Genomic DNA, 8,597 nt, shown 5'->3' with positions numbered 1-8,597 from the left:
AATTTAAGTTTTCTCCCCACTCAGGTAATATGTCACACTGATAGTCTAACACATTATGAGCTGAGAAACACTCTAGAACTTCTCACTGGCTCATTTTGTCATCTGAAAAATGGAGATAGGACCAGTGTTTAGCTCAGTGCATTTCTGTGAGGTCCTGAGTTTTATTCCTGGTATGACTCCCCCTTAAAAAGAACTGAAAATGGGGACAATTACTACAATATTCAATACAATGAATGTGAGGATTGAGCAATTTTACTTAATTATACTTAATTAAGTAAATGATTAAAGAATATAGTTTAAAAACTATTACTATTGGATTGAGAAAGATAAGATTGCCATTTTGAAAGTCAAAAACAGTCAATTATAAGTAATTTCACATGATTCCATTGCATATCTGTCAATGCATAAGTCTAGTAGTATTTTCCTGTCTCTCAACTCAGTCTAACCCATGGTAAATCCATTTATTCTACCTTGCCTGTGAAAAGAGATACACAAGTCAACTGTAACATGGGCTAAATTAATGACATAATTACTGAAATAAAGTTCCAACATTATGTCTTTTGATAGTGAAGGTAGAGTGATCTTCATATTTATAATATGAAATATTACCAAAAGATACCTTGATAATTATTCCTGAAATATGTTCTTTGCCTAAACACAGTTATATGGTAAAGATAATAATTTGTATTAACACTTTTTGAGAGAGTCAGACATCCTATCTCTGTGAAGGTGGGTACTAACCAACTAATTTCTGTGGTTTGGACAGCTAAATGATTACAGAATTACAAATGGGGTTTTTATTATACCAATTACCATCTGCTTCTTTAAAGCTGTTTTCAAAGATTCAAGAGATGAAAATCATGAATGCAACATACATCAAAATCACTTGAAACAGTATACATTGCAGTATTATTATATTCAAAGACAAAAGCAAATCTGTATATTGCAGGTATCTTGCAATCTTCAATATTTTGATGAGGTCATTACTGAAGCTCCTTTGTATAATGAAATACTGAGAAGTTTAAGGTTATATTCCAAATATAGGTTACATAAATTTAAAAATTTAAATTGGGAAGCTCACTGAAATCCTGTCTGCATCATCATAGGACTGTGTCAGTTAAGAGTTATAGGACCATATGGCCAGCATCAGACATATGTTTTAAATACTACAGAAAGTACCTGTGTAGGTAGAAACATTATTGGGTTTTAAGAGGAGATTGCAAAGCATACAGCATAAAAAAATAAATGTTCTGTTACATATCTAACACTCAAATTATGCTTTCCTACTAAAAAGAAATCAAAGAGAGTTCTTAGCTGGCAAGAGAAAAGTTTGGGAAACTCGAAGTGTTTTTATTGATCCATCTGAGGATTTACTATTCTTTTTTTATTTTAAGATAGGGTCTTGCACAAGGATAGCCCTGTGCTCAATGTTTTGTTGAATATTCTTTTTTTTTTTTTAAATAAATGCCATATCTTCAAAGGCATCATATGATCTGAGGCTCTTTTCTCACTATTTGTTCAGTTATTCAGGCTTCGTTTTTCTATTTTTTATTTTTTTGCGTGTGTATATATAGAGAAGTATTTACTCATTATCAGTTTTATTTGATCAAGAATCATGTTTTTCTATTTTGCTTATTTTTTTGCAGCTAAACTAGGAATATATAGGACACCACCCCCCAACCCAATGAAATAACATTCTTAGAAATTGGATTCTCCAACTTTTTGTCAGCCTGTTTAAAGGAAATCCATGTGTTCATCATGCTTGCTCACAGTTTGACCCATACCAAGTGGTCGTTTAATCCAAATATCTGAACAGCAAACTGATCTGATACTTCTGGAGAAAGTATGGCCAAAAAGCCAAAGCCAATGGGTAATCTCAGAGAAGACCACATGTCCTGAGCTCCCCAGTCTGATGTGAAGGGAGGACAGCTAATAACTAGATATGCAGTGCTACCAGAAATCATTGGGCCTAAGCCATTGCTTCTGCCTGCCACTGCCACGAACACAACTGGAATGCCATCCCCTTCCTACTGAGCTTTAATCCTCAGAGTTTCATCTGGGCCTTAATGGGCAGATGTTACTTGAAGTTCACAGGGAATCCCATAATTTCCACAAGCCTTCTTAACTTTTTCACAGTGACCAAGATCAGAAGTTGAGACCATCAACACAACAACCCTGCACTGGCTTTCTGATTTCAGAAGCAATTGTACTCTCTCTGCAACCCATTCGAAGTTCTTCTTTACCATCTGAATCCCTGAAGGGCTCCATTCCTTGAGGTCATGGTAAGACTGTTTGCTTTTCTGCCTGCTTCAATCTCCTGAGGGCTAGAGTCTCCAGGAATCATTATCAATAACATCAGTGAGAACAATTTCTTTGGTAGTCACATCAACACCAAATTCAATCTTCATACCAACCAGTGTAGAGTTCTGGGGCAACCAGGATTTCTCTAGTATTTCAGAAATAGCTTGTGTAGCATGACTTATGATATCCACTCTAGTTTGGCCCATAACAAGTCCAGCAAACCAAAATTTTGCAGCAATTAGTTGTTCCTCAGACCACTGTGGATCATTATTAGCATGATCCTTGAAAAATAGCTCCACCTTAGTTGGGTAAAACTTAAATCCTTCCTTGACACCAGGATTTCTTTTGAGAAAAGAACCAGCTGCTATTTTTCTGCAAACCCATTCAACTGGAATAATTTCACACTGGGGTGCAATGAAAGCTGTCTCTCCACAATTTCTGGTAAAAGCAGTTTTGATACTTGCTTCCTGTAACAACTGGAAAATAAAACTGGTAAACTTATTAGAGATGGCAGCTCTTCCTTCCAGATGATTCTTTCTGGCTGCATTTCCAGCTATAATCTCGTCTTTTGACTGTTATAACCTGACCGAAGTGCTGCCATCCTGTTCTGTATGCACCATCTTAGTGAACGATGTCAACTGCTGTAAAATGCGTGCCTATCTCACAGAACTTCTGTTTCCACAAGCCCTCACTCCACTCTTGAGTTCCAAAAATGTCCACTGCTGTTCCTACACCTTTAAATTCCAAGAACCTCTCCAGACCCTTAACCATATCTAGTCTCAAGAGCTGCTAAGTCTCCTTGAACTCCCTGAGTTGTACCCTGTCTGCTTTGTGGTTTTAAGCTTTATAAACGCCACGTTCCCCCTCTTCAGGGCACACTTATGCACTTTGTACCGGATGTTGCCACTGGGTATCAGCTAAAATAAAGCACTTTTTAAACTTTTGAGCCTACCTTATTTTTGAGTGACAACATTTGGGGGCTCATCTGGGATCCCCATGGAAACTCAGCTCTCCCATTTAACATCTCAAGGCACCAACAAGGTAAAATAACAGGCTTTTATTGGGGTTGGTGCATATGTTTGTTTCTGAGGATGGTAAATCTGAGGAGGGGATGCCCTCCAGTCTGGGGAGGGGACGCCCTCTGATCAGGGGAGAGGATGCTTTCCAGTCTGTTGTCTCTTTGAGATTCTGTTTGGGCCAGTCTGTTGTCTCTTTGAGATTCTGTTGGGGCCAGTCAGTTGTCTCTTGAGATTCTGTTTGGGCTGGTCTGTTTTCTTTTTGAGATTTTATTTGGGCAATTGTTATTTGTCTTTGGTTTTGTTTGGTCTATTTGTGTTTGTCTGTTTTTCTTCATCCATCCCCGACTATCATGGGACAAATGTCTTCTTTGTCATTAACACCCCTAGCCTTGGTCTGTAACTATTTTAAAGATTTCAGAGAACGAGCCAAAGGGATTCGGAGAACCTGTGTTTCCTGGCAAATTGTGGGGTTTTTGTGAACTTGAATGGCCCACCTTCAATGCCTCTTGACCTCCCAAAGGCACTTTTGTTCTCTCCACAGCTCAGGCTTTCACCAAGTCATTTTTTGACCCACCTGTCCATCCAGATCAGCTCATCTATATATAAGTCTGGATTGACCTCATCCAGGATCCACCCACCTGGATCAAGAAATTTATCAAGGCTGTAAACCACCACCCTATGGCCCCTCTTCTTGGCCCCCCCAGCTCCTCCCCCCAAAAAATCCCCTCTTCTCCCCCATTCATCTCCTTATCACCCTTTTGGGCTCCCCCTCCTAGCCCTCCAAAGGACTTGGAGCCAACATCCTCCACCATCCATTGCTGACCCCCTGAAATGACTCAAGGTTTGCTGTTCTGGACACCATTCCCAGGCAACTGGCCAATTCCACCTGGTCACACTGGCAGTTCCAACTAATAAGAAGCAGCTGTGGCTCCTGACCATCTCCCTCAGAACCTGTTTGTTCCACCTGCCAGCCAGTACACATTTAAATTCATTATGCAGTTGTTAAAATACGGGTCAAAATGTGTTGATAAATCTAAGCTAAAACATAAAATTGTTATAAGGTTCTGATATTTCTTTAATGGGACATTTTATGACTATTTTATACTTGTATATGCTACATTTGAACTAGTTGTTAAATGTACTGGTATTCCTTGCTCAATTTTAGACAATAGCACTAGAGAGGTAAGGTTAATAAGCTTCCTATTGGATTTTATGTAGAATTCTATAAAATAGAACTTTTAGCCAGCTTGGACTTAAAAAAATCTAAATGCCTGTATATAAAAAAGGGACTCCTTTTGCCAGTTAAATGACATTAGGTCGGCAACCATTCTTAAAGACTTGGAGGACAGGTTTCACTGGAATAGACTGGTTCTGATCCCCCTCTACATTCTAGAGGGAATGTCAGGCCTGCTCTATTTCAGTTTCCTTGCTTCGACTTTACTCCTAATTTTCCTACCTCTTTACCCTTTCCTTTTTAGAGGCATGTAAAAATTAAAAAAACTGACTGTTCCAGCTAAGAAAAGCCCTTAAAAATGAGCATTTGTTAATGCCAAAGTCATTTTTTTAAAAAAAGAACACATACCCTTTCTCTGGGTCAGATGAGACAAAAAACAAAACAAACAAACAAACAAACAAACAACCCACAAAACTATGCCTGTCCAGGAGGACATATATAAAAGCCATGTCCTGGCTTAGTGTTCTGGGAAGGTCTCCTTTGGGAGACTAATCCTGAGACAGTGGAGAGAACTGACCTCTGGGTAACACCAGAAGGAGCTATCTCCAAAAGCAGCTCACTTATGGGACCAAAACATTTAAGTGTGAGAGAAAAATATTTGACCTTTTCTCCTAAGTTTAGTTATCATTTAATTGGATAAGAGATAAGTTAAAGACTTAAGGCCTTTACTGTAAGGTGCTTAGGTAATCTTGTTCAGGCTTTTTAAATATTCCTTGTAGAAATTCAGATAAACAGTGTTACTCTGCCAGCTAGTAAATGCTCTTAGAGCAGCTGCCACTCTTTAAAGCAGAGGACAGGTTTCCCCAGCTGTTCTTTGGTGCATCCCCATTGAAACCTATGGCTGATGGAATGTTGATCAGAAAAACTGCTGGATTCCTTTCTGGAGACATATCTGGTTGTGTGGGCCAAAAGAAACCGAGAATACCTACGGGGTTAAGGCACCATACCCTAAGGTTCCTTGGTAGAAACTGGTTCCTGACCACTAAAAGCTTACATCTGCTTTATGTGTTGAGAATAAGATGTTTGCCAGCTGTATTGCATTTTTACCAATATGTAAAATGTGATGCTAAATGATAATAAGTTTCACCTGTGAGTTTTGAGGTTAAATCTTGTTTAGTTGCTAAAATATTTATGTAATGTTAATCTTAAACCAAGCTTTGACTTCTATAAGCTGATGTTGCATTTGGAAATAAGTGTAATATTGTCAATTTTAAAACAACTAAAAGATAAACAGTCAGTCTATCATGGTTCAGTTGCAACAGAAACTACCTGCTCTCACTGGAGCCCAAGCAGTCAGACCCCTGCTGGCCTAATAGCCAGGCAGGAGATTATAATCAAAAATATTTTCTAGTATGTATTCTTGAAGGTCTAAAAAGAACTAAGAGCAATTCTTCAGTCATTAAATTTCAGCTATTTACCAGAAAAAAGATAAACACCCATCTGATTTCTTAAAATGTTTAATTAAAAAAAAAAAACTGGTAAAGTATACTTTTTAAGATGCTAATTCAGTAGGGGCACAGATTACTTTTACAAATAAGTTCATTACTTAGTCAGCTTCAGATATTAAAAAAAGAGCTATGAAAGGTAGCTCCTGACAACTCACTTGATACTTTATAGGACACTAAGAAAACAATGTCCTATAATCAAAACTGGGAGAGAACCAGGGAGAAAAAGCAAAAAGACCAAAAATGGCTGCCTTTGTTGCAGCCTCAAAACAGACCCTAAGTCTGATTCTCTGGGCTATAAGAAGAGCTCAACAACAATGAGGTTCATCTGCTGTTGCCATCAGAAACCAGGTCATCCATCATAAGAGGGACTGCCTTAAAAGACCCACAAGCCAGACCCTGACTGTCAAGGCAGCCACTAGAACTGAGACTGCACTCTGAGGTGAAGGCTCCTGGGCTCAGACTCAGCTTCCCTGATGGTCCATTAGGACTGAAGGGCCCTGGGCCTGCCTCCTCCCTCTGGCCAGACTGTCATCTCTACCTGTCATCTCTATGGAGGAGCCCTGACTAATCATGACTACAGGGAAAAACCCAGCTCATTGCTGGATATTGGCACAGATCTCTTTGTCTTTCTCCAGCCTTGGCCTCTATTCCAGTCATCATCATCTTATTTTAGCTGTAATTGAGAAATATTGTTCATATACAGATACAATCCTGTCAATGTAAAAAGTGTCCAATAGCTTTGGCCCTATAGATAAAGCCAGGCCTTGTCTTTAAAACGTAAAACTCAGAACCAATGTTAAAAGGACAAGTCCCTTCATAGTGTCCCTTGCTTACAATAGGGGTCATATCCAAAACTAAATGGAACATTAGTTTGATCTGACTGAATACTGTGTATTTCATGATAAGTGTATTAAGTTAGCCTGGTTGATTTTTGATGTAACTCAAATATTTCATGCTGATAGTAAACAGATGTAACTAGGAAAATATGCCAAACTGTACTTAAATTACTTAAAAACATTGACAGTAATAATAAAGTATTAATCTGGTTTTCATATGTTCTAAAAATTTAAAAATAATTTTAAGTATAGCTAGAGGGACTTATAGCAACTGTCAGACTCCATAAGTAAAGGGGTCTAAAAGCTAGTGGGTTATGAATGCTAGCTTTAAAAAGTTTATACAATTACCTGTTAGCTCAAATGTTTGTGCTCGGATTATACATGCTGTAATTCCTCAGAAAATTTGTTCTTTCTTAAAAGATACCAAAAACCAGGTTATCATACAGATTTTGTCTATAGAGACATAGTAAGGCCTTAACTGTCCACCTTATATAGCCCAAGAGGTGGCACAAAAAGCAGTGGGGACACAGGAAATATTGCCTGTTCTAGAGTTCTAAAATCCCACCTACTTAGACTCTGTTGTAAACTAATGCTCCTTGCTGTTGGAGTAAATTAACAATGGTGACCCATATCAAAATAATTTAATATAGCATCACTACAAACTAAGTTATAACCCTGATGAGTCAATTATTTGACTTGGCTACAAAAATCAGTGGAGAATGTTATAACCTGACCGAAGCACCGCCATCCTGTTCTGTATGCAGCGTCTTAGTGAACCATGTCAACTGCTGTAAAGTGCGTGCCTATCTCACAGAACTTCTGTTTCCGCAAGCCCTCACCCCACCCTTGAGTTCCAAAAATGTCCACTGCTGTTCCTACACCCTTAAATTCCAAGAACCTCTCCAGACCCCTAACCATATCTAATCTCACCAACTGTCATGTCTCCTTGAACTCCCTGAGTTGCACCCTGCCTGCTTTGTGGTATTAAGCTTTATAAACCCCACACTCCCTCCCATCAGTGCGCACTTAGGCACTTTGGGGTGGGGGGTGTTGCCACAAGGTACCAGCTAAAATAAAGCACTTTTTAAACTTTTGAGCCAGCCTCATTTTTAAGTTACAACATTGACTGCAGGAGGACTTTTCCTGAAGTATCTAACAAGTCACAGACTTCTTTTGTTTTACCCTCATAGAGTTTTTTGCCAATGTTCGATACCTCTGCTGTTGCCATGATCCTGAATGGGCTGAAGGCAGTGACCATGCTGGAAAGAGAGGCTGAAACTTGGAAAAAAGTGGGCAGGGAGGTCCCCAGGCTTCCTTTTTTTTAAAGCAAAGGAAAAACTTTATCATTAAAAATTGAATGCTCATCCTGAAAAACAACAACGTGTTCAGGCCACTTTACAGTCCCCAGTGCACTCTTTTCTTGCTCCTCCACCAATTCTGGATGTGGCTTTGTACTTAAGACAAAGTTCCAGGCATAGTGTTTGCATTCTAGGCTGTAAGAAGTGGAAAGACAAGGAAGAAGAGTGCCCATTTTCCTACTTAAGGAGGCATTCCTGAAGCACCACACAGATTCCCTGTCTCATTGACCAGTGACCAGGTGACACCTAATAGCAAAATTGCCCAGGAAAGGCAGTCTTTTGGAAGAGATGCAGTGTGCCCTGGTTCAAGTTGGCCTTTTGAGGGGCTGAGGAGATAGCTCAGTGGATAAAGTGCTTGTCTGGCAAGCACAAGGTCCTGAGTTCAATCACTGGTACCACCC

General features: G+C 39.2%; 1 pseudogene; it reads right to left on the bottom strand.

Annotated features, from left to right (window-relative positions):
* Positions 1 to 918: 918 nt before the first annotated feature.
* Positions 919 to 8,066, bottom strand: LOC101573685 (annotated as a pseudogene).
* Positions 8,067 to 8,597: the final 531 nt, after the last annotated feature.

Source organism: Octodon degus, unplaced genomic scaffold (genome assembly GCF_000260255.1).
Source record: "Octodon degus isolate 3935 unplaced genomic scaffold, OctDeg1.0 scaffold00186, whole genome shotgun sequence".
Classification (NCBI taxonomy): Eukaryota; Metazoa; Chordata; class Mammalia; order Rodentia; family Octodontidae; genus Octodon; species Octodon degus.
The sequence above is the reverse complement of the archived record's forward strand: the minus strand, read 5'-3'. Positions and strand labels throughout refer to the sequence as shown.